Source organism: Bubalus bubalis, chromosome 8 (assembly GCF_019923935.1).
Source record: "Bubalus bubalis isolate 160015118507 breed Murrah chromosome 8, NDDB_SH_1, whole genome shotgun sequence".
NCBI lineage: Eukaryota > Metazoa > Chordata > Mammalia > Artiodactyla > Bovidae > Bubalus > Bubalus bubalis.
Window position 1 is genome coordinate 16,014,733 of NC_059164.1, and position 6,000 is coordinate 16,020,732.

The window sequence follows — 6,000 nt, forward strand, 5'->3', positions numbered from 1 at the left end:
AATCATATTTTGCTTTAATGCTAGTTTAGCAGTTCAACCAGGAACACCTTAACCTTGAATGTTTAAAGGACTAGTTAAGCCAAAATATTTTTAAGCAACTTTAGACTGTAAATAGGAAATTTTGTCTCTTTTGTCTGGCATGGTTGTCATTGAGTTTAAGAGTTACTTCTCTTGTGGGTGAAGATTAGGTTTCACTTTGTTCATTACCAGTTAATTTTGGGTTTGCATTGTAGCAAACAGATCAAGTGTAAGCACAGATAGTAAGAAACGAAAAGTAAGCACCTGCTGGGCAGGAGGAAGGCATTAAGTATTTCAAGTACTAATAAGAAATAGTACTTGCTGCAAAAGTAAATTAGTCACATTCACAGTGACAAAGACAAATGAATGTTTCTTTAAAAAATTCTGACTTCTTGAATTATTTGCCCCATAGAAAATGATCCACCTCCCCAATTTTTTTTAGAAACTATTTTAAAGTATATTTGGTAAATGCATCCAACATTAAAAAAAATAATTTCATGTATTTATTTATTTTGCCTGTGCTGGGTCTTCGTTGCTGAGTGGGCTTTTCTCTGATTGCAGTACATGGACTTCTCACTGCGGTGGCTTCTCTTGTTGCGGAGCATGGGCTCTAGGGCTTGTGGGCTTCAGTCCCTGTGGTGTGTGGGCTCAGTATTTGTGGCTCCTGGCTCTAGAGCACAGGCTAAGTAGTCGTGGTACAGAAGCTTAGTTGCTTCAAGGCATTTGGGATCTTCCTGGATCAGGGATCGAACCCATGTCTCCTGCATTGGCAGACGGATTCTTTACTACTGAGCCACCAGGGAAGCCCCACCTTCTCAATTTTTAAAGTTAAGAGTTGTAGTGAGCTTGGAAGAATTTTATAATTACATTTTCTCTTCTTTATCAAAAAAGAAAAGGGATTTACTTAGGAAGATAAAATCTCCATTATTTGATCTTCGTTGATACTGTGTCATCTTAAAGACGTTTTTAGATTGGAACAACATGAAGCACTTTGATAGAGAGATACATATTTTTTGAAAAGTAACTATTTTTCCCTTTGACATTTCATCTTTGATATACTAATTACTGGAAACACAATTTAACAATCACAAGATACAATTTTTAATTTAGACTTAATTTTTCTTAAGGAATTCAATAAGAAGCAAATGTCAACTCTAAGTAAACCTTTGTTTAATGCAAAGGCTATACTGTGGTACGTGTATTTTCTATAAAATAAATGTCACTTTCTGATTCTGTTAACCCACATTATACTGGGAAATTTCCTAATGGCTCTTTCAGACATTTTTTTCTTTCTGTAAATCTATTACTGTGAAACTAGTTCCTTCCTGACTTCCTGTTATGTGTCTCTGCTATTGCATTATTGGTATTTATTGTGTTGGAATACTCTGTCTTTATAAATTAATTTTGTGTTTTTGTCTTAATTTTTTCAATGCTCTTGATTTTTTCAACTTATATTAGCATTTTTATTATTAATTGCTTTTTGAAGAGGCATTCATACTTAAATGAGATTTATTCTGTTTGCAAAATTTAATTAAAATTTCCTTCTTCCTCAATACATTAAACCTGTAATTGTTCTTGGATTTTAATATTTTCTATTATTTCAAGTCAATAATGGAGAATGAAAGCATTCATGTGCTAGGTCATTTCAGTCATGTTTGACTCTTTGTGACCCCGTGGACTGTAGCCCACCACACTCCTCTGTCCGTGGGATTCTCCAGGCTAGAATCCTGGAGTGGATCCTCCAGAAGATCTTTCCGAATTAGGGATTGAACCTGCAGTTCTATGTCCCCTGCATTGGCAGGTGGGTTCTTACCACTAGCGCCACCAGCAGCTTGAACATGATTTGTTTTACTGTCTTTGAGATACCTTGAATATAAAAACACATTCTTCTATTTCTGCTTTGTACAGAAAGTTTTTCTACAGTTCTTTATCTCTAAAATTACATATCCCACAGTTGTGTTATGCATCTTCCCTGTGTCCATTCACTCAGCCAGACATTCATTGAGCACCTATTATTAATCAGATACTAATAGGTTATGTTTATTATTGTATCTCTCCAATTGCAATCTTTTTTGTGTTATATTTCTAATGCTGCTCACAAAAAGTATGCTTGAAGCAAACTCTTACGTTGATTTATTCTCTTGCATAGTTAATTGAAGTGTAGTGTGTTTATAGATTTAAGAGCCAAGACTACTAAATAAATACACTAGCAGTTATGATAATTCTAAAACTGTCTGGTGAAATCATATATCTGTTGTGATGGTCTTTGGACACACATAAAATTTCATTGAAATTTGCAAAAGTTATAGAAAATTTCATGACCTTTCAGTTCAGTTGCTCATTCATGTTCAACTATTTGTGACCCCATGGACTGCAGCACGCCAGGCTTCCCTGTCCATCACCAACTCCTGGAGCTTGCTCAAACTCATGTCCATCTAGTCAGTGATGCCATCCAAACATCTCATCCTCTGTCATCCCCTTGTCCTCCTGCCTTCAATCTTTCCCAGCATCAGGGTCTTTTCCAGTGAGTCAGTTCTTCACATCAGGTGGCCAAAGTATTGGAGTTTCAGCTTCAGCATCAGTCCTTCCAATGAATATTCAGGACTGATTTCCTTTAGGATGGACTGGTTGGATCTCCTTGCAGTCCAAGAGACTCTCAAGAGTCTTCTCCAACATCACATGATGACCTTTACTGGCAATAATTTTAGTTGAAATGGCAAATTAAACACAAACAAATACAAGTTGTAACTTAGTATCATTTACTCTGCACTAATGTGTGGCCCAGCCATAAAAAATCCACCTGCACTGCAGGAGATGCAGGAGGCACAAGTTCGATCCCTGGGTGGGCAAGATCTCCTGGAGGAGGAAATGGCAACTCACCCCAGTATTCCTGCCTGGGAGATTCCATGGGCAGAGAAGCCTGGCCGGCTACAGTCAATGGAACTGCAAGAATCAGACATGACTTAGAGAGTAAACCACAGCCACAATGTGGTCAACTCAGTAATTTCACCTATCATAAAAAATCTAGATAAATGTGAAAAATTCTTGGCAGTCAAGTTGAAATTATTCCATTCACAAAAAGGTTACCTTTTTCAAATAAAGTTTTGTTTTTAGATCTTCACAGGTTACCCTATGGGAAAAGAATCAGGAAAAATAGAAAATAAATTTAAAATGGACAGTTTGCTCAAATATCTTAATTGGAAGCTATTGCTCTTAGCCAACTCCGCTCAGCCAGGATTGTTAAAGCAGAGGTACCTTATAAAGCAACTAAACTGGTTTTATAGAGAAGCTTTTATTGGGCTCCTTTAATAAAGTCTATTTTGTTAGTTTATTCTACTAGAACAAACGCGCGTGCACACACACACCCACATTATAAGGTCACAATTCATTTCAAAATCTTGGGATACAGGAACGTCCAACAAATTTCTAGTTCAGTTCAGCCTCACTGAGCAGATATTTATAGAACACCTACTTTGATCCAGGCAGAATTCTGGGAAGCAAGATGATTCCTCTGAATCCTGATCAAGGATGAAGCCTTATTTATGCTAGATTTGAGGTGTGCGTAGCTCATTGGAAACACTTGAAACCCCATTGCCAGCTGAATAGGGTGAGATACAGTTCTGAACAGTGTTTAAACATTTGATAGTCTCTGTTTCAGTGTGCTCATTCCCTAATACCTAGAGATGTGGCATGATCTTCCTTGGTGGCTCAGTGGTAAAGAAATCACCTACCAGTGCAGATGTGGGTTCAATCCTTGGGTTGGGAAGATCCCCTGGAGAAGGAAATGGCAACCCACTCCAGTGTTCATACCTGGGAAATCCCATGGACAGTGGCGCCTGAGAGGCTACAGTCCATGGTGTCCCAGAAGAGTCAGACACGACTTAGCGGCTAAACAACAATAGAGATGTGGCAGGATACTAGAGAAGCCCAGACTCTACTCCTGCCTCTTACTGATGCTCTCATCACCTTCTGTTCAGCTGGATCTCTTGCCAATTGCTCTACTATTGGGAAATTTCACCTTCTCCTTGAAGTTCCCAGCTGCTGTCTAAACTAGGTTTATTCATCTTCGTAGTCTCTGGTTTTTCCAGGACTTAATATTTTATCTTTCAAAGGGTACCTTCTTTCTGAGATTTATTTTCCACTTGCAATATCTGCTTTTATTGTTGAAAACATCCTACAAAATTTATAGGTTGCATTTTTTTTTCTCGAGTTAGTTTTTTCACTCCTCAGAAGACACAAGTTATAAAGTCACTTGCAACTGAGGCTAAATCATTCTTGTTTCTAATCCGATACCTGAAATAGTGTTCTGGCTCCTACAGACTGTTGGTATGAGTTTTCTTAGTTTGATCCATGTGACTTTGAGGAATTTGTAGTGCTTGTGAATGTAAAAGTACCTAATATGAGCAGGATTCAACAAAATGTCCTGTGCGTGCTCACTGAGTATGGTGCTTCATGGTGTTGCTCAGAAGAATCAAGGTACCTGTAGTTCAGCATCCTGAGGGATTCAGATTGTAGTTAGGAAAGGCCACTTCTCACCAGATGGAGTTTAAAAATGCTGACAGTGTCCCATTCTGAATCAGTCTAGTATTTGAGCTTTTCTCTAGGAAATAAATGAAAAGAAATTGGACATAAAGATAACCTGATGTATATACCTGTTTGATTGTAAAGAGACCTGTCTATTAGAATTTTCACATATCTGAAAGTAACTCAGTCATGTCTGACTCTTTGCGACCTATGGACTGTAGCCCAGTCAGGCTCCTCTGTCCATGGGATATCCCAGGCAAGAATACTGAAGTGGGTGGCCACTCCCTTCTTCAAGGGCTCTTCCCCACCCAGGAATTGAACCCAGGTCTCCCTCATTGCAGATTCTTTACCATCTGAGTCATCAGGGAAACTCTGATGTATCTAGTGCTGAGATATTTGCTATTGATCCATTTTCCCCTTGGCATCATGAGTAGATGAAGTTCTATGCATGTGGACTGAGGTTCAGAGCAGAACAAGCAGCAAGCATTCTGATTATAGCAATTGCACTCATTATATAATTTTCTTTTAATGAGACTTCTTTCTAGTTGGATATATTGGGGTTATATTTGATGCCTGCTAAAGTGTGAAAGTGTTAGTCACTCAATCTTGTCCAACTCTCTGAGACTCCATGGACTGTAGCATGCTAGGCTCATCTGTTCATGGAATTCTCCAGGCAAGAATACTGGAGTGGATAGCCACTCCTTTCTCCAGGGGATCTTCCCTACCTGGGGATTGATCCCCGGTTTCCTGCATTACAGGCTGACCCTTTACCTTCTGAGCTACCAGGGAAGCCCTGATGCTTCCTAAGTACTTGGAAAATGATCATTTGAAAGCATGTATGAATGAATGAACAAATGGACTGGAAAGTACCAAAATAAAGCTAATCCTATGCTCTGCCTCTAAGAACAGTTTATAAAAGTGGACAATTTAAATTACCCTCAGAAGTTGAAGCTAGTAAGGACAGGGATAAGATTTAAGCAAAGCCAGAACAACGTATCTAGGGTAGGGGTGAGGTAAAGAGAGATGTACAATAAGTTACTGAGGACTTACCACCTACCCATGCTACGAACTTCCACAGATGTTATGCTCTTTAAATCACAAAATAATCCTATAGACAAGTCTTGTTTTACGAGAAAGGACAGAGAGGCTCTGAAAGTTAGGTCACTATCCAAGATTATACTGCCTACAAGTGGAGGACCCCAGATTAAACTTCCAACACCATAGCTAGTGATCATGTGACAATGCCTTGCTGGATTATGATATTGTTCTCCTGAAACAAATGGAAACCCCACAGCAATAAGGTGAGTTCAGGCATGAGAAGGAATGAAAAAAGAAATACTGCATAAGATTTCATTCATCAGGGAACTATGAGAATTTAGGAACACAAATTAGCCTAAAAGATATGAATTCCAGATGAATTTGTTTGTTGAATATTAATTTATGATTTATGTGTTCGTT